The following is a 21726-nucleotide window of genomic DNA, read 5'->3' as shown; positions in this document are numbered from 1 at the left end:
TTATCATTGAGATATGGTGGGATGAGACTCATGACCAGATCATGGTTCTGGAAGGATGTAACAAAAAGAAAACATGCATAATAGAACAGAGTATTGTGTATTAAGAAGACACACTAATGTAAGGAAATGGAGGAAATGGAACAGGAAGTAGAAAGGAAAACATTTGGGTGAGGGTCAATGGAGTGAGAAACAGAAACAGATTTGGGTGAGTATATGTTAGGAGAGCATCTCATGTGCTTAGCTCGGGTTTGATTTGAGGATGAAACAAAGCACTGAAGTCATTAAGCATTTATAAAAGGAAGTTACTTTGTCCTAATACAACAAGGACACACAACAAAAATACACAACGGCATTTAGTTCCTTTGGATATTAGCCCTCCTATCTCCTGCTGGAAACCCATCAGGTGAGTAAGTCATCAATATAGGCAACCCACCGAGTCTGAAAGGCCCAGGCTCCAAGTGTCTGGGACTTTCCCCCCTCAGATGACCAGGAAGCTGGGTGACGGAAACCAGAGACAATCAGGTCCCACGGCAACTTTGTCCTGGGTCTATCACATGCTGCCTGGGGAAGGGGGAGGGGGAAGCCAGAATTTGAGAGGAGAGGCTATGTCAGGGAAGCTGAGGTAGATCAGGCCCTGGGGATAGTTTTGTCTTCTTTTAGGTAAAGCCTCCTGACATTACAGGTAGGAGGAAAGAAGTTGCATCAGGGAAATGCTATTCTTCTCACAACCACCCAGCCATAAGGAGGACATAGATGATTAATTTAGGAATTAGATCACAAACCTTCCACAGAGACAGGTGTGTACTAATACATGGTTAACTGTCAGTTCTCTGAGGGGAAAATATATATATAGGAAAGATTTTAAAGATTAATTTGCATTATTAACATTTTTTCCTATCACTTAAGTCTAGACAACCAACGAAACAATAAAGGAAACCTTGATTTGTAGTGTTTTGCCAGTTTCCAAGCTCACAAGGAAAATTTAACCATGGGCTCTAGCATACCCCTGCACAGAGACATAATGAATGATGGAGGACTTCATCTAATCAGACATTTTGTTGCAGTTTCCTCTCTGCCAAAGTAATAACAACTGATAAATTCTTGACCATTCTTACTGATAATCATGATTGTGACCAATCAGGAGGAGCTGGTTTTTGAAACAGAAATGCTATGATGAACACCAGCAAAAAGTGATTACTCCATCTCAAAGGTTGTAACAGAAGAGAAGAAAATTAGGCATAGACCAAAACGTACCCAAATTTTGAGAGAACATAAGGCAAAGAGTTCAAATACTAAGTTGGATCTCAACAGCCAAAAAATTCTACAGCAGTGGGTCAGAAACAGAAGGGGAGTTCTCAAGAATGAAATTCTGAGAATGGGGATGCATGACTCCAACAAGAAAGAGGGAAGCTGTTAAAGAAAGTGATACGGACACATAGGGAACTCATCAATAATTACTACACTACCATTACTACTACTACTACTACTACTACAACTGCTGCTGCTGCTGCTGCTAATGTTTATATAGTGCTTATTATGTACCAGGCACTGTGCTAAGCACTTTACAATTTTGATCTCTTTTGATCCTCACTCCAACTTGAGAGGTAGTAGCTATTATTATCTCCATTTTGCAGATAGGGAAACTGAGTCAGAGGGGTTTTTTTCATTTTGTTTCATTTTGTTGTTTTTTTAAGTGACTTGTTCAGGGTCACACAAACTTGACAGGTATAGACCATGGAATCAAGGCCATGTAATGGAGGATGAATAGAAAAAAACAAAACAACATGTTCCTAGTTCTATAAGAAGTTCAGAGTGAGATGAGACTGGGAAGAATGCTAATGTTAATAAAAAGGATTTTAAAAATCAGTGTTAGGGGCAAGAGTGAACAACAGAATCCCTGTAGAGCAGAGAGAAGAAGGAAAATAGATGACAGAAAAAAAGGAGCTACGCAACTCATTTGGATTCAAATTTGGAAGAATAGAGCAAAAATAGTTAATAGAATTGAAACTGAAAAAAAGGCGAGAAGGCAAGAGGACGCCTAGCTGCCCACAATGAGCTAAAGTCACCAGGCCCCAGTAAACTACATACATAGGCACTGAAAGAACTGGCAGATATTATTGGTGAATCACTTCTTGGCCCATTGAAGTTAAAATTAGGTGCAGATGCTATTGGTGAGCCACTGTCAGTGACCTTTGAAAAATTGTGGAGGATTGGAGAGGAGCGACAAGGCTGGAGGTGGGATGTATTACCAACTTTTTTAAAAAGAGGAGGGCAGAGTCTACAAACCACAGGCCAGTGAATTTGACTTTGAGTATTTAGAAAAGAACATAGTAATCACTCAGAGCCAGCATGGCTTCAAGAACAGGTCATGTCAGACTAACCTCATTTATTTTTTTTGAAAGGGACATAGATCTTCTGGCTAGAAGATACATCATTGGTTCTAGCTGCCTGCTTTTTTTTCTGACATGTACGGTATTGTCATCCACCCCCTTTTTTGTTTTGTTTTGCTTTTAGAGGGGAGAAGGCAGGGCAATTGGGGTTAAGTGACTTGCCCAAGGTCACACAACTAGTGTGTTTAGTGTCTGAGGCCGGATTTGAACTCAGGTCCTCCTGATTCCAGGGCTGGTGCTCTACTCACTGCACCACCTAGCTGCCCTGCCTTTTTTTTTTTAATGAGTTGAGAATATTGAACCTTGGGAAGCTTTTCCAACCCTAAGTAATTAGGAAAACAAATTAGTAAAATGGGAGTAGAAACCTTGGGTTTCTCTTTTGTTGTTCAGCTATGTCTGACTCTTTGTGACCCCATTTGTGGTTTTCTTGGCAAAGATACTGGAGTAGTTTGCCATTTCCTTCTCCAGCTCATGTTACAAATGAGGAAACTGAGGCAAACAAGGTTAAGTGACTTGCCCAGGGTCACACAGCTAGCAAGTATCTGAGAGGCCAGCTTTGAACTTAGGAAGATGAGTCTTCCTGACTCCAAGCCTGGCCTCCAGCCACCTAGCTGACCCAAGTTTCTCTTGAATTGTAGCAAAAGGATCTATGGAAAATTTTTAATCCAGAGGTCTGGGGCTCTCCCTTATTCATAGAGTTTTATTTGGGTATCAAAGAGGCTAGATCAGGGGTCGGGAACCTGTGGCCTTGAGGCCACATGTGGCCCTCTGGGTCCTCAAGTGTGGCCTTCACACTTCATAATAGTTTGGATTCAGTCAAAGGGCAATACTTGAGGACCCAGAGGGCCACATGTGGCCTCGAGGCCACAGGTTCCCTACCCCTGGCCTAGATTCTTATAGAAAATCCCTAGAACAATATAATTAGAGCCAGATAGCCTAACATTTATTTGATAGCAATCCTCCCCTCCCCTCCAGGTCCTGTGTGTTTGGGAAGGGTTAGCACAGGGCCTGACACATAATAATAGGCAATTGTAAAATGTTTGTTGAACAAAAGTGGAGTAAATGGGGATAGATTCTACCACAAAATATGGCAGCTAGGTGATACAATGGATAGAGCGTGATGCCCGGAGTCAGGAACACCAGAGTTTACGTCCTACCTCAGATACTTGCAAGGTGTGCGACTCCGGGTAAGTCACTTAATCTCCACACTCCGTCTCTGATAAAAAGCCCATGTCATAGCTCCGTGTCTGGTTCGTGACCGATTTCCTGGATGCATCATTTATGTCCTGGAGGTCTGCCGTATATTCCCACCGGCGCACTGCTTTTGTTTCTCCTCTGACTCATCCTTTCTGTGATGGACTCTGGGGTTTAGGAGAGTAGGGTTCTACTACGACCTCTGCGTCAGGTGATCTTAATTACACGGCAGTTTGATGATGCAGTGGATCAGAGCACTGGACCTGAGAGCAAATCCAGCCTTGGATACTTAGTGCTGTGTGGCCCTTGGCAAGCCACTTAACTTCTGTTTGCCTCAGTATGCTCAACTATGAAACAAGAATAATAACACCACCTGCCTCTTAAGGTTATTGTGAGGCTCAAATGAGATGACATTTGTAAATAGCTTAGCAAGTATCTGGCACACAACAGGCACTATGTAAATGCTTGTTCTCTTCCCTTCCTCTTAATATTGAAAGTCCATTTCATGCATCAAGGAGGGGATCTGGTTGCTTAATTAATTAATTAAGTTAGTTATCGAGGTTGGGACCCTCTAAATCTTACCCAAGCTGGAAGTACAGTGGCTACTCACGACCAGCTTGGGAGCTTTGACCAGCTCCGTTTCTGACCTGTCTGGTTTGCCCTTCCTTGGGCACCCTGATGACCCCTGTGGGATGGATGGTTAACCATGTCAGTGCCAGACTTATTGTGGACACCCAATTGGTTTAATTCTACTGCCAACTCAGAATTCCCAAGCACAAGAAATCTATGAATCTCAACTTCTCACAATAGCAGAGATTACAGATGTGTACCAGCACACCAGGCTGCATCTGGTTATAAAATAATAAATGCTGGTTGAGTTGAATTGGCCTTCTCATTTGTAATTAATTGGAGGGTGCTAATATGTGTCACCTTCTCTCCTTACAGAGATCTTTTAAGGGCTAATTAGACAGTATTTTAGAATATCTTTCTTAAATCCTCAAAGCCTATTATGAAATGCTGTTGTGTATATCACCGTAGGAAGTCTTTCCCATAGTGCTGAGCTAAATAGAATTAAGTTTTTAGAACTGGCCAGTAAGGTTAGGCTCCAATACTTTTGGGGCCTAGGATTATTTTTTCTAATACATTTTATTAAAATTTTTGTTTTTAGATCATAGTCATTTGAGGAAATTCCTTTCTTCCCTTCCTGCTCCCCTGAAGGTTAAACCTTCCCTTGTAACAAAGAAAAACAATTAAATAAAGTCACCCTACATAGTGGAGGTCCTTTGGTTTTTGAAAGATCCTTTTAATTTTGTCTTCAAGCTTCAAAACTGATGTAGCCATAATCAGCATTCAGCTTATCTCCCGGATCTATAGCAGGCAGGATGAGAACACAATGCTCCCCAGTTCATTTCAGAAGATCTCAAAACTACCTTATTTCTTTAATATCTGATTGACAATGAAATACAATTCCATCTCACTTTCTTTCTTTACAATTCAGGAATCATTCATCAAACTGAGGCAGCTTGGTTCAATGGAAAGAGGACTGGGCTTACCCACTTCAAACCCTGGTTTTGTCACCTACTTGTGACCTAGGGCACATCCTACAATCTCTGAGAGTCTTGGTTTCTTCATGTCTCCAACTGGGATATTAGTGCTTATGCTACATATCTCACAAAGTAGTGGTGAGGACTGAATAATGCATGCACACACACACACGTACTTTGTACACTTGAAGAGTTAGACACGTAATTCAACTCAAACATTTTTTAAACACCTACTGTGCAGAACACTGTTCTAGGCCCCTGGGGATAAGTCAAGTTTAGGCAAGACACATTGCCTGTCCTCTTGTAGCTTTTAGTCTAGTCTAACATATATGCGTATCATCATCCTCATTATCATCGTTAAACTAACTAGGACTGGAATTTGCCTTAGCAAATTAGAGCCAAGCTCTGGACTCAGGGTCCCCACATCACATCTCAGAGCCATTCATAAGCCAATTTCACGGTCAATTTCAAATATGTCCAACCCCAACTTTTCCCACCATGTAGTAGCAATTTAGATTGGAAGGTCTTTCCCACCCATGAATAGGCCATGTGACCTGCTTACATCACAGGAAGCCTAAGTCACGTGGTGGGAGGAGCTTCCTGACAGGAAAAGGAAGTAAACGTCACAGGAAATGCAGAGAGAGTGAGAGAGAGAGAGATAGATATGTTATGCGGTTGCTGATGGCTGCCGATGGCTGCCCTCACGATGGCTAGAACTGAACAGACTGTGACTCAGCTGTACTGTGAGTTTGTTGTTTTGGGGAAGACCCCAGCAGGGGGTCAGAGAGGTTTCTACCTTCTACTGGAAGCCTTTCCTAATCCTTCTTAAATCTAGTCCCTTTCCATTGTTGATTATCTCCCATTTATCCTGTACATAGCTTGTTTGTGCATAATTGTTTGCGTGTTTTTGCCCCCATTAGATTGTCAGTTCCTTGCGGACAGAGACCCTCCTTTTGCTTTTCTTTGTACCCCCAGAACTAACATAGAGACTGGCACATGGTAGGTACCTGAGACATGTTTATTGACTGGCTGACGGCTGTCTTTTGTATTTACACCACAGTAATTTCTCTCCCCTCCAGATTACGACAAAGAAAAATGATTAAGCAAAAAACATGATGCTAGAGCCCGTGTCTTAAAATTTTTATGATTTTCTATCCTGATAATTGCCCACCTCCGTCAGAGGCTTGTTTAGTTGTCTGTTCCTTGGTGTCTTCACTGGTTTTTCATTTACTCGTTGTTTGACTTCTTTTTTCATTTATATTCTTAAAGACATTGTGTATGTTGTTCCCTTGCCTCTGACATTTATCCCCTCACATCTAGACTATTGCAGTGGGCTTCTGATTGGTCTCCCTGCTTCTAGTCTCTCCCTACTCCAGTCCATGCCCTACTCATCTGCCAAAGTTATCTTCCTAAAGTGTAATTTCTGACCATATCACCTCAACTCAGTAAACTCCTGTGGCTTCCTCTTAAGTCTAGAATTAAATATGAAATACTACCCCTCTTGTATTTTTATGCCCTATTCCCTTCCATATACTCTACAACCCAGCGACACTGGCCTCATACAAGACATTTCTTGTCCAGTTTTCACTGGGTGTCCTCTGTGCCTGATATCCTCTCACTCCTCACCTCAGTTTCTTGGATTCACTGACTTTTCTAACCATAAAGAATGACATAATGGTTATTTTGGTACATATTGGGCCTTTGATTCTTTCTTTAACTTCCTTGGTGCATACATATCCCCAGGAGTAGCATCACTGGGCCAAAGAATATGGATAATTTAATCACCCTTCTTGCTTAATTCAAGTTGAAATTCAAAAGAGTTGGACCACTGCGTGCCTCTCTGTTAATATTTAAGTGTAGCCATTAAGTAAAATGCATGATTCTCAGAGCTTCAGCGATGTATTCAACAGTCTGAATGGGTCTAAGCAAATAGAAATTGGCCTATAACCAGGCAATAAAATAAATAACTTGGCGTGTATCTTCAGATGCAGTCTTCACATCATCCTAATGTAATAACTCACATTTATATGGTGCTTTAAGATTTATGAAGCACTTTTTAATATTTAATTTATTTAATATATTTAGTTTTCAGCATTGATTTTCACAAGAGTTTGAATCATGAATTTTCTCCCCATTTCTACCCTCCCCCTCACTCCGAGATGGTGTATATTCTGGTTGCCCCTTTCCCCAGTCAGCCCTCCCTTCGTCACACCCCTCCCCTCCCATCCCCTTTTCCCTTCCTTTCTTGTAGAGCAAGATAAATTTCTATGACCCATTGCCTGTGTATCTTATTTCCTAGTTGCATGAAAAAACTTTTTTTTTTTGTTTTTGAACATCTATTTTTAAAAACATTGAGTTCCAAATTCTATCCCCTCTTCCCTCCCTACCCACCCTCCCTAAGAAGTCAAGCAATTCAACATAGGCCACGTGCGTATCGTTATGTAAACCCCTTCCACAATACTCATGTTGTGAAAGACTAACTATATTTTGCTCCTTCCTAACCTATCCCCTTTTATTGAATTTTCTCCCTTGACCCTGTCCCTTTTCGAAAGTGTTTGTTTTTGATTACCTCCTCCCTATCTGCCCTCCCTTCTATCATCCCCCCTTTTTTATCTTCTTCTTCCTTCTTTCCTGTGGGGTAAGATACCCAATTGAGTGTGTATGGTATTCCCTCCTCAGGTCAAATCTGATGAGAGCAAGATCCATTCATTTCCCCCTCACCTGCCTCTTCTTCCCTTCCTACAGAACTGCTTTTTCTTGCCACTTTTATGTGAGATAATTTACCCCATTCTATCTCTCCCTATCTCCCTCTCTCAATATATTCCTCTCTCATCCCTTAATTTGACTTTATTTTTTTTAGATATCATCCCTTCATATTCAACTCACCCTGTGCCCTCTGTCTCTGTCTCTCTCTCTATCTCTCTGTCTCTATCTCTCTCTATACATACATATATATGCATATATATGTATATATGCATATATATATACACTCATACATATAAACCTACATATACACGCACACGTATATATATATATGTATATATATGTACACACACACACACACACATATATGCATATACCCTTCAGCTACCCTAATACTGAGGTCTCATGAATTATACATATCATCTTTCCATGTAGAAGTGTAAACAAAACAGTTCAACTTTAGTAAGTCCCTTGTGATTTCCTCTTCTTGTTCTTTTTCTTGATTACCTTTTTATGCTTCTCTTGATTCTTGTGTTTGAAAGTCAGATTTTCTATTCAGTTCTGGTCTTTTCACTGAGAAACCTTGAAAGTCCTCTATTTTATTGAAAATCCATATTTTGCCTTGGAGCATGATACTCAGTTTTGCTGGGTAGGTGATTCTTGCTTTTAATCCTAGCTCCATTGACCTCCGGAATATCGTATTCCAAGCCCTTCGATCTCTTAATGTAGAAGCTGCCAGATCTTGAGTTATTCTGATTGTGTTTCCACAGTACTCAAATTGTTTCTTTCTGGCTGCTTGCAGTATTTTCTCCTCGATCTGGGAGCTCTGGAATTTGGTGACAATATTCCTAGGAGTTTTCTTTTTGGGATCTTTTTGAGGAGGCAATCTGTGGATTCTTTCAATTTCTATTTTGCCCTGTGGCTCTAGAATATCAGGGCAGTTCTCCTTGATAATTTCTTGAAAGATGATATCTAGGCTCTTTTTTTGATCATGGCTTTCACGTAGTCCAATATCCCATTTTACAGATGATACAATAGACTCAGAAAGACAAATATGCCCACAATCACATAGCTACCGAGTGTTAGAGCCAAGGCACAGAATGTTCTTTGTGTTTTGGGAACAACGAGTAGTCCAATTAGTTTGGACTACTGCATGAGGGTCAGTGGTGTGGACTTAGCCTTAAAGGATAGGTTGGAACCAGATTGCAAGGGATACTAACTGCTAAACAGACAAGTTTTATTTTATTCCAGAGGTAGTAGGGAGCTGCTGAATCTTCTTGAGAAGGTGGGGGGCTGAAGGGTGGAAGGGTCTGAAGTAGTATGGCAGAGAGAAGGGGACTAAAGTGAAAGATGTGGACATTGTCAAGACTTGGTTACTGATTTAATGTGGGGGTATGAGGGAGAATAAAGAATTGAGAATGACTCCTAAGTTATTAATCAGGGTCATTGGAAAGATAATCTCATTTGTGGAAATAAGGAAATTAGGAGGAAAGTGGCAAGGGGTGGGGGGAAGGAGAGCAGGAAACTCAGTTGTGATAAAAGAGAAGAAATGGCCCTAAAACTCTCATGTCTGGAAAATATTCCCTGCCATCATTATCACAATTAAGTTATCAAAGTCAGTTGTTATGGTAGAGTACCTGCTGTGGTCCAAAGGACAAAAGCTTGGAAGGGAACATTTTTTCATTCCCCTTGTATTCCCCACTTAGGGAACTTTAAAAGGCCAGAACCATGATGCTTTGTGTTTTATACGTAATTACCAGAAACCCTTGAAAAAAAAATGAAAACCCTTGGCTATTATACAAAAGTCCATGATTGGACTATTCCAGAAGATTGGTTGTTTGTTTTTTTGTTGTCCTTTGTTCTTGAAGAGGACCAAAATGACATCACTATGTTAGAGTCATGTTACAGTGTGCCCACCTGTGGCTAATCAGACCAATATGAGCTTGGAATGCTTTACCACAGGTCGGGCCCAAATAGTCCATGTGAATACTTGTGGTAGATTCTCTAAAACTGTGCAGCTCACATTTCTTTTGAGCTATTTCAATTTTGCTTCTCTCGTAGGGCATAGCACCTTCTCTGAGGTGGGCATGCCATGCTGGGCAGTCCTGTGCATGTGTCTCCCATGTCACACAATCAATTCCAAAGTTCTTAAGAGAGACCTTGAGAGTGTCCTTGTATTGCTTCTTCTGACCACCATGTAAACACTTGCCCTGTGTGAATTCTCCATCATTTTTTGGTGAGCGTATGTTTAGCATTTAAACAACGTGACCAGCCCATCGGAGTTGTACTCTCTGCAGTAGAGTTTGAATGCTTGGCAGTTTAGTTTGAGAAAGGACCTCAGTGTCTGGTATCTTATCCCACCAGGTGATCTTCAGAATCTTCCTAAGACAATTCAAATGGAAGTGATTCAGTTTCCTGGCATGGAGCTGGTAGACTGTCCAGGTTTCACAGGCATACAACAATGAGGTCAGCACAATGGCTCTGTAGACCTTAAGTCTAATACATCATCTCTCCCACACTTTCCTTCAGAGCCTCCCAAACACTGAGCTAGCTCTGGCAATGCACGTGTCAACCTCATTTTCAAAGTGTACATCCCTAGAAAGTATACTGTCAAGATAAGCGAACTTATCTACAGCATTCGAAACTTCTCCATTTGCTGAAAACAATGGATCTACATATGGATGATGTGGTGCTGGCTGATGGAGCACCTGTGTTTTCATGGTGTTAATTGTTAGGCAAAAATTAGCACAAGCAGCGGAGAATCGATCCATACTTTGTTGCTTCTCAGCTTCAGAGGCTGCATTGAGTGCATAATCAACTGCAAACAGAAAATTGCCGCAACACTCTCTCCACTTTGGTCTTGGCTTGTAGCCTTTTCAGGTTGAAGAATTTAGCATCAGTGCGATAGCTGACCTTGATACTGTGCTCATTCTTGTTGAAGGCATTTGTCAACGTGGCTGAAAACATCATGCTAAAAAGCATGGGAGCGAGCACATAACCTTATTTCACTCCATTGGCGACTGGGAAAGTGCGAGAGCCTTGTCTGCCCAATATTCGGAACCTGGGCAAGCATGCCATTGTGAAATGGACATACAGCACTGATGAGCGTCTCTGGGCAAACAAATATTGACTTAATTTTCCATAAGCCCTCACAAATGACAGTATCAAAGGCTTTAGTCTCTAGGATCTTATGAATAACTTGTATTTTTTACCTTTTCCAGTGCGATTAGCATAGGGAAGGAAAAGCAATCTGGAATGTCTAGTGTTTTCTCCACTGGCCTAAACATAGCACCCAAACTAAGGTGTTTTGTTGACGGTAGGAATGTGAGTTAGAGGAAAGTAGAATGTAATGGTTTTGCCTTTTTACTTGTTTTTTTGTTTTATGTTAAGTTCATTTGCATACCAAACCAGAAGGAAGATGAGAGAGACAGAGACAGAAACAGAGAAGAGGAGAGACGGAGACAGGGAAAGACAGAGACAGAAATGGGGAGACACAGACAGACAGAGAGAGGGAGAGACATAGAGAAGGTGAGGCAGAGACAAAGGGAGTAAAGAAAGAGGGAGGGGGATTGTGGAGACTTCATGGGGATTGTTGTTGGAGGTATGAGATCAGATGAAAAAGGAATTTACTCCCCTCTTCACCATGCCTTCTGTTCAATTAGCTTCATAATCTCTCCATCTCTGTCTCTCTGTCTCTCTCTGTCTCTCTGTCTTTCTTGGTCTCTCACTGTTTCTTTCTCTGTCTCTCTCTCTCTCTCCTTCGAGGTAGGTGCTGTTATCACTTCCATTTTATAGGTGAGATTACTGAGGCAAACAGAGGTTAAGTGACTTGCCCAGGGCTGCAAGGCTAGTAGGTGTCTGAGGCTGGATTTGTACTCAAGCCTTTGTGACTTCAGGCCTAGCACTCAAATCCATAATTAAGCACACAGTAAGTGCTTAATAAATAAATGTGACTAATAAATGCCGTTGACTTTGAGCAGAGTTGTCATAATTAGTCATGAGCCCTGAGCAGTATGTGCCTGTGGCCTCTTACACAGGGGCCGAGCGGGACTCAGAGTGCCCCACCGAAGCAGTCTTCCAGTGAGCTTCAGGTGTGGATAAGAAAGAACAGTAGTGAGCATTTCCATAGCATTTTAAGGATGACTCCTTTACTGCCTTCTGGCAGCTCTGTCCCTGGAGCCCTTCAGGTTAGTGGCTCCCGTTTGCAATACAGTTTACCGTTGTTCCTGACACTGCCTTTGAGAGAATTTGTCCTTCCTGACACCTGAGCTGACATAGAGGCCACCTTATTTCTGATTCCTTTACGTCCAGTTTCTCTGCCTGGGGCTGTTGTTGTCCAAGAGGCCGCAGGGACCCAGAGATCCTGCCGTGTGACAAATACCCGCAGCATAGATAGAAGAAATGCAGATGTTTAGCCTGGAGAAAAGGACACTCGGGAGAGCAGGACATGATGGGTGACTTCAAATATTTGAAGGGCTGTCATAGCAAAAGAAAGATTAGACTTTTTCTGCTTGGCCCTGGAGGGCTGAACCAGGAACAATGAGGAGAAGTTGTAGAGAGGCAGACTGAGGCTCCATGGAAGGAAGAGCTTCCTAATAATTAGAGCTATCCAAAAATAGAATGGGCTGCCATCATTGGAAATCTTCAGGCAGAGGTCAATCACTTGTGAGGGAGGGATAGGTAGAGAGAATTTTAGTTTAGAGGTAGTGTGGGTTTAGAGTCAGAAAGGCTTCAGGTTTAAATCCCACCTCCAGCAATTCCTAGCTGTATCATTTAACTTCTCTGTACCTCACTTTCCTTATCTATAACATGGCTTAATAATATCCCCTTACAGGGATATGGTAAGGATAATATATGTAAAGTACTATGTAAATGTTAGCTATTTGTATTTAGGGATGGAATACATGACCTCTGAGGTCCTTTCCAAGTCTGAGGTTCTATGAAAATTACAAATTCTGAAATAATTGAAACTAAAGCTGTATTATTTGAAATTGTACTCTGCTGGGTCCAGTAAATATTTGTTCTCTCTCTCCTGTTTACAATTAAATGTTTTCATTTCATTGTAGTGTAACTATTTGCGCAGCCTGCTATCATGAAGGACATTGATAATAAGCTGGAGAATGTCCAAAGGAGAGCAATCAGCATGGTGAAGGGTCTTGGGTCCATGTTATTTGAGAAATGAGTGAAGGAAATGGAGATGTTTAGGATGGAGAAGAGAAGATGGGAGGGGGCACGTGAATTGGGTTCAATTATCTGTTATGTGGAAGAGGGATTAGATGTTCCTTTTGTCAGTAAAGGATGAAAACAATGGATAGAAGTTGCTAAGAGGCAAATTTAAGCTTGATGTCAGGAAAAAACTTCTTAACAATTAGAAGTATCCTATAATGGAATGAGTTGCTTCAAGAAGTGGTGGGTTCCCCATTCCTTGGAGGTCTTCTAACTGCGGCTAGATGACCACTCGTGAAATGGGGGTTCCTTTTGTGTACAGGTTGGACTAGATGGTTCTTCTAACTCTCAAATTCTGTGATTCTGTGAAATCTTACAAGCCCTCTGCACTAATGACTGCCAAACCTCATTCTCTATGATTAATACTTTGTTTTTCACATCACTGTAGCTTCCTAAAATCCATCTCCACCCTTTCCCACTTACAGCCCTCCCTCAGCTAGAACAAGAAAAATAAGTTATAAAAAGAAGGAAGTCCTGGCCACTCTACCTGATAATATGTGTATCATTCCATACCTGTAGCGGTCTGGAAGGTTTTTCTATCACTGATGTGCACCATGCACATTTTCCTCTGGCTCAGGAGGAGAGCAGATGTTAACCCCCCATTAAGGGATCCCTTTATACATCTTCCTGATGGTTGAAATGGAAACTTAATTTATCCTGCTCACCCATATCTTGCTCTCTTGGAATATGACTCTTCCCTGGGGAGTTGGGACTCTTGGAGGACACCACCTCTACTCTATTCTCTTTTATCTTCCCATTTGATTCCTTCAATCAATCAATCAGTTATCTACAAGCATTTAAGAGCCTATTACGTGTCAGGCACTGTGCTAGACAATGGACATATGAAGGAAACACATGAAGCCTTGAGGCGCATACATGCTATAGAGAGATACATACATACATACATAATACATACATACATACATATATATATATATATATATTTATGGGAAGGGGGGGAGGGAGGGAGAGAGAGAGAGAGAGAGAGAGAGAGAGAGAGAGAGAGAGAGAGAGGGGCAAAATACATACAAGGCAATTTTGGGGAAGAGACTGCTAGCAATTGGAGGAGAAATCAAGAAAGGATTCATTGTAGAAGGTGGTGCTTGAGCTTATTTTTGGAGGAAGCAAAGGTAAGGAGGGTGTCCTTCCTCTGTGACCCTCTGATATCATAGGTAGCTGCCCTAACTATGTTAATATCATGTTTCTTGGTGTGGGAAGTTGGGATCCTCTGTTCACATTTACTGAGTGTCCACCAATGGACCACCACCCTCCTACAGGCTGTGATTTTTGTGTTCTGAATCTACCTCCCACTCCATATTAATCATTCTGATCCTGATATAGTCCTACTCTACATAGTGGGATGGCACAAGGTGTGGGGAACCTGTGGCCTCGAGGCTATGTGTGGCTCTCTAGGTTCTTGGATGCAGCCCTTTGACTGAATCCATACTTTGACTGAATCCTTAATAAAAGGATTTGTACTGTAAAACTTGGACTCAGTCAAAAGGCCACACCCAAGGACCTAGAAGGCCACATGTGACCTTGAGGCTGCAGATTCCCCCACTCCTAGATTGTAAATCTTTCAGCTTACCTCCCTTTCCTTCCATGTAACCTGTGGCAGGTCAGCTAGATTTTGTGAGCCTCTATTCAGCATAGGATCTCCTTCTCAGAGGATCTTTCAGGGAAAATGAAATGCTTCTTGCTGACTGGATAAAACTGAGACAGGACTATTGCTTGTTAGCCCCTTTCTTCCCTTCATCTCCATGGAAGATTGCTTCCTGTTAAAATGGACCCAATGGGGAAAATCGCCTATCAGATTTATTGATTGAAAAAAAGTTCATGACCAAATAAGAGATAGAGAGGATCTACCAAAGGTAAATGGATAATTTTGATTATGTAAAATTGGAACACTTTTGCACAGACAAATGTAATGAATCTAAGATTAAAGAGAATTGATTAACTATGGGAAAATCTTTACAGCGAGTTTCTCTGATAAAGGTTTCTTTTCAAGATATATTAAAAAACTGTTACAAATTTGTAAGAATAAAAGCCATGACCCAATTAATGTATAGTCTAGGGATAAGAACAGGCTATCAGGAACCAATGAGAAAAAAAAAATGATCCAAATCACTAATAATTAAAGAAATGCAAATTAAAGGAATTCCAAGGTTACCCCTCATACCCATTAGATTGGCAAAGATGATAAAAAAAAGGAAAGTGACAAATGTTGGAGGGGCTGTGGGAAAACAGGAGCATGGATACGCTATTGGTGGACCTGTGAATGGATATAAACAGTCTAGAAAACAATTTAGAATTATATATAAAAAGTGACTAAACTGTATGTACTCTTTGATCCAGCAATACTACTGGTAGGCCTATATTCAAAAGAGATTAAAGAAAGAGGGAAAGGTCCTATGTGTGCAAAAATAATTTTAGCAGCTTTTTCTGTGGTGGTAAAACTGAAAACTAAGAAGATGCCTATCAACTGGGGAATGGCTGAATAAACTGTGACATATGAATGTGACAGAGTAATGAGGATAGAGGTGATTTCAAAGAGACATGGAAAGACATATAAATGGATACAGAGTGAAGTTAATGAAGCCAAATAAATTTATACTATTAACACAAATGAAATAAAAAATGAATAATTTTGAATGTTTTAATAAAATGAATAATAAAATAAATAGGACCATGAGAAAAATTTATATAACAACATTGTAAAGACAAATAGCTTTGAAAGTAGTAAGAACCTCACACCTATCAGAAATGATAAATGTTGGAGGGGATGAAGGGAAAATAGGTATACTAATGAACTACTGGTAAAGCTGTGAACTGGTCCAACAATTCTGGAAACAATTTGTAACTATGCTCAAAAGTCTATAAAACTATATCTATCTATCTATCTATCTATCTATCTATCTATCTATCTATCTGATCCAGTAATACCACTACTAGGTCTATCCCAAAGAGATAAAGAAAAGGAGAAGTTTACTTGTTTACTAACATTCTTTTCTCTTTAGATTTTGAGTTCCAAATTCCCTCCCTCCCTTCCACTTCTCCCCCACCCACTGAGAAGGCAAGCAATATGATATTAATTATACATGTGAAATCATGCAAAACATATTTCCATATTAGCCATATTTCAAAAAAAGCAAGAAAAATGAAGTGAGAAAATTATACTTCAATTTGCATTCAGAGTTCATCAGTCCTCTCTCTGGAAGTGGATGGCATTTTTTCATCATGAGTCCTTTGGAATTGTCTCGGATCATTTGTATTGATCAGCATAGCCAAGCCTTTCATAGCTGATCATCATTACAACATTGTTTTGTTAGTTTGTTTTGGTGTTCTCTTGAAGTAAACTATATGTGCAAGACTATTTATAGCAGCTCTTTTTGGGGTGGCAAAGAATTGGAAATCAAGGGAATGCCCATCAATTGGGGAATGGCTGAACAAGTTTTGGCATATGATTGTGATGTGCTATTGTTCTGTGGGGAATGATGAAGGGGATGGTTTCAGAAAACAAAACAAAATAAAAACATGGTAAGACCTATATGGACTGATTCAAAGTGAAATGAGAAGAACCAGGAGATCATTGTGTACAGTAACAACAATATTGTAATGACTCTGAGGTAGCAGCTCACACCTATCAGATTGGCTAATATGACAAAAAAAGGAAAATAATAAATGTTGGAGAAGATATGGGAAAATTGGAACACTAATGCATTGTTGGTGGAGTTGTGAACCATTCTGGAGAGCAATTTGGAACTATGCTCAAAGGGCTATAAAACTGTGCATACCCTTTGATCCAGCAATACCACTGCTAGGGCTGTATCCCAAAGAGATCATAAAAAAGGGAAAAGGACCTACATGTAGAAAAATATTTATAGCAGCTCTTTTTGTGGTGGCAAAGAACTGGAAATTGAGGGGATGCCCATCAATTGGGGAATGGCTGAACAAGTTATGGTATACGGGTGTAATGGAAAACTAGTGTGCTAGAAGAAATGATGAGCAGGCAGATTTCAGAAAAGCCTGGAAAGACTTACATCAACTATGTAAGTGGTGAGTGAAATGAGCAGAACCAGGAGAACATTATACACAGTAACAGCAAGATTGTGTGATGACCAATAGACCTGGCTCTTCTCACCAATACAATGATCCAAGACAATTCCAAAAGACTCATGATGGAAAATGCTATTCACATCCAGAGAAAGAACCACAGAGTCTCAATGCAGATCAAAGCAAACTATTTTCTCTTTTTTTCTTTCTCATGGTTTTTCCCTTTTTTTCTGATTCTTCTTTCACATGACTAATGTGGAAATATGTTTAATATGATTGTACACGTATAGCCTGTATCAGATTGCTTGCCTTCTTTGGAAGGGAGGAAGGGAAGGAGGAAAGGAAGAAAGAGAGAGTTCCAAAAAATTTGGAATTCAAAATCTTATAAAAGTGAATGTTGAAAACTATCTTTACATGTAATTGGAAAAAATACTATCAAACATACAAAAACACCCCACAAACAAAAAAACAAAAACAATGCTGTAATGATGATCAACTATGAATGACTTGGCTACACTGATCAATACAAAGACTCAAAGACAATTCCAAAGGACTCATGATGAAAAAGTGCCATCCACTTCCAGAGAGAGGACTGATGAACTTTGAATGCAAATTGAAATATAATTTTCTCACTTTATTTTTCTTGCTTTTTTGAAATATTGCTAATATGGAAATATGTTTTGTATGATTTCACATCTATAATTGATATCATATTGCTTGCCTTCTCAGTGGGTGGGGGAGAAGTGGAAGGGAGGGAGAGAATTTGGAGCCCCAGAATCTAAAGAGAAAAGAATGTTAGTAAACAATTACAAGAAAACACAAAAAAGAGAAAAATGCGAGGAAACACGGCTATCCTGGACATGATATATTTGTGAGGTCATTTAGGAACTGATATATACAGTGTCTGCAGGATAGGAAGATACCAAAGTGGTAAAACAAACAATTTAGACCATGCTAAAGTAAAAAATGGTAACTGAGAGAAAATCAGCAACTACTGACCCATGTGTCTACTCTCCAATCCATACGAAATCTTTGTGAGAATCATCTATACATGAATCATAGAATTTCTTTCACAGACTTTCACAAATGGTATTAAACAATAGACTGTCTCTGCACTATCTCATAATTAACTGAAAGATGTAAATGTACGATTCCATTGTGCTCATTGTTTAATTGTCCCCGCGCCAAATATTGATTCGGTAGAACCAAATGCCAGTTTGCGGAGTCTCACAGCAAGACGTGTCCCATTCATTGATTAAGATCGTTTAGGATTCCTTGGAAGATGTAATACCATAAATAGCCCTGTTCAGTGACCTCTGACAATATAGATCATGCAAGGCATAAAATAGGAAGATATATTAAAAAAATAGAAAGTAGTAAGAACTGTGATCATCTATAATTCCAGAGGTGGCTCAATGCATAGATTGCCAGGCCTGAAGTCAGGAAGACTTACCTTCCTGAGTTCAAATCTGGCCTGTGACATTTATTAGCTGTGTGACTCTGGGCAAGTCACTTAACCCTATTTACCTTAGTTCCTCATCTGGCAAATGAGCTGGAGAAGGAAATAGCAAACTACTCCAGTGTCTTTGTCAAGAAAACCCCAAATGGGGTCATGAAGAGTTGGATACCACTGAATTACAACAAAGATTTATCATTTTAAGGGCAGCTAGGTGGTGCAGTGGATAGAGCACTGGACTCGGAATCAGGAAGACTCATCATCATGAGTTCAAGTCTGGCCTCGGACACTAGCTATGTGGCCCTTGGCAAGTCACTTAACCCTCAGTTTCCTCATCTGTCAAATGAGCTAGAGAAGGAAATGGCAAGCCATTCTAGTATTTTTGCCGAGAAAATCCTGGTCACAAGGAGTTGGACATGACTGAAGTGACTGAACAATGACAAAACATGTTATCCATGACAGAAAGGTGGTGGATTTAGGGTGCAGAATAAGAAATTTTTTATCATGGTCAATAAAGTTATATATATATATATATATAGCTCTCCTGTGCATATTTATTGCAAGGAATTTGTTTTACTTTTTCTTCTTTTTTAATTGGATAGGAGATGGAAGAGAAAGAAAATAGATTTCTCTTAGTTAAAAAATAAAAGTTTAAATTTAAAATTTTTTAAAAAAGAAAATGGATCAGACTTTTTGATCAAGACCCAGAGAAGGAGGGCAGCTAGGTGGCGCAGTGAATAGAGCACTGGCCCTGGAGTCAGGAGGACCTGAGTTCAAATTCGACCTCAGACATTTGATACATGCTAGCTGTGTGACCTTGGGCAAGTCACTTAATCCTAATTGCCTTGCCTTCCCCCCTCCAAAGGAAAAAAAAAAGACCCAGAGAAGAGAGTAGGATTTGTGAAAGAGAGAGGGACAAGAGTCATGATGGATTAAGAATAATCTCCTTTCTTTTAGTTTTTTTAGGCAGGGCAATCAGGGTTAAGTGACTTGCTCAGGGTCACACAGCTAGTAAGTGTCAAGTGTCTGAGGCTAGATTTGAACTCTGTCCTCCTGACTCCAGGGCTGATGCTCTATCCGCTGTACCCCTTCGCTGCCCCTAAATTTTTTCACATTAGCAATAAGCATAAGTTGTAATAAGCACTTCAATAGCTGCAAGCGATAGAACACTTTCTTTGAAGAATTAAAAATGAATATCTCTCAGAGGAAAATGGAGAGGCATAAAGCAGGTATGAGCAGCCTGCCACATAGAACAAATCAGGAATTTCAAAGAAGAACCAGAGCAAAAGAAGTTAGTAAAGTGGATGACTGAAAATATGGAGGATTGATCATACAGCAAGACTGAGAGAAGACAATGAGAGTCCTACTGTTCTCCTCAGGATGTCAGGGGAAATCAAGGAGAGGACCAGCACATTCAGTGGACCCCTTATGGTCGATATATGGGAGAAAATGAATGAGTCACACGGGATGAGCAGGCATGGATGGGTTTTCATCTGAGTCGTTAGTGGGATTACCAACATGCATGAGATCACAGATCCAATTTAGAATCTGAGTTAATAAACATAGTAGAAATAAGGGGGGGAAAGTGATGTCCAGTCTTGCCCTCTACTGTACCACTACTGTCTTCCCAATGAATGAATGAATGAAAAAAAAGTATTTATTAATTGCTTATGAAGTTCTAGGGACTATGCTAAGCACAGGGATATAAATACATCGAGAGAACCCCTCTCCACACCGAGGTCACGTTCCAATGGGAAAAGACAGCAGACAAAGGGGAATTATAGAGAGGATAAGAGTTTACAGGCAGGGCAGCATCGTTTGGAAATAGTCTGGAAGTGACATCGAGGCATGGATCTGGATAAGATAAGGCAAATGCTATGAGTCTAAACTCCTCTTCTTGACTCCTATGACCCATCATCCATCATAATCTCTCCATGACCTACTACAATGAATCCCACTCCTAAACCCCCCATTGCCCATTGAACATTTCCTCTTGGACCTGTCCCTCCTGGACTCAGCATATCTAAAAGCATCTTGAACTTCATCTTTCCCTCTAAACTGGCTCCTCCTCCCAAGTGCTCTTTCTCTGTCAATGACACCACCTTTCTCCTATTTGTCTACACTCCACAGCTTAGGGTCTTTTTCGATTTGTCTATTGTTTTTTAATTTCTCTGTTTCTTACATGCCCCAGGATATCTAGTCAGGCACAAAGTCTTGTCAATCTTTACTTTATTCCAGACACACAACTCATGTCTGAGTTATTACAGCTAGGCCTCTCTGACTGTAATGTTCACTTTATTCAGTCTATAGCCCTGCATATCTCTGCCGGAGTAGTCTTCATTAAACATCATTTTAACCTTATTTTTATATTACCTTCATTTCTAAATATGTTCCTCTGACTCCTCTACCTAGCAAGTCATTTCTTATAACACAGATTCAAAAAGCAAGCAGAAAAAAAAGTAGCTGGTTTTTTTTTTTCCAGTTCGTTAGCAAAACCAACCAACATATCAATTGTCTGACAATATGCAATGATTATACTCTTGGTTCCCAGCCTCCTCAAGCAAGGAAAGAAAGTGCATTTCCTCAACTTTTCCTCAGAGCTAACCTTAGTCATTATATTATCTGATCATTCAGCTTCATTATTTTTATCCATTCTTTTCACATTGTAATTAATTTTGCATATGCCTTTTCTGATTCTGTTTTCTTCACTCTATATCAGTTGATATCTTTCCATGCTTCTCTGAATATGTTCATCATTTCATACTGTGGCAGTAATATTCTATTTCCATTCATGTAACTAAAATTTTCTTAAACACCATTGTATTTATTATCTCCCTACACAAAAACCTTCAATGACTCTGAATTCATTCCACATCAGTTGAATACAATAAATATTTAAGTACCTAATACATATGAGGCACATTGCCAGACCCTGGAAGGGTTGTGGGTGAGAAAATACAAAGACTAAAATGAAACAATCCCTGCCCTCCAGGAGTTTATATTCTATTGGGTATGTATGTGTGTGGGGGGGGAGGGGGCGGGAGAGGGTGTAGGTACACAGGTAAATGCATACAAAGTACCACAATATAAAGTAATTACAAGAGAGAAAGAATGTTAATAACTAGGGGATTGGGGAAAGTTTTATGTAGAAAGTGGCACC

Source organism: Trichosurus vulpecula, chromosome 7 (assembly GCF_011100635.1).
Source record: "Trichosurus vulpecula isolate mTriVul1 chromosome 7, mTriVul1.pri, whole genome shotgun sequence".
NCBI lineage: Eukaryota > Metazoa > Chordata > Mammalia > Diprotodontia > Phalangeridae > Trichosurus > Trichosurus vulpecula.
This window is presented reverse-complemented; position numbering follows the sequence as displayed.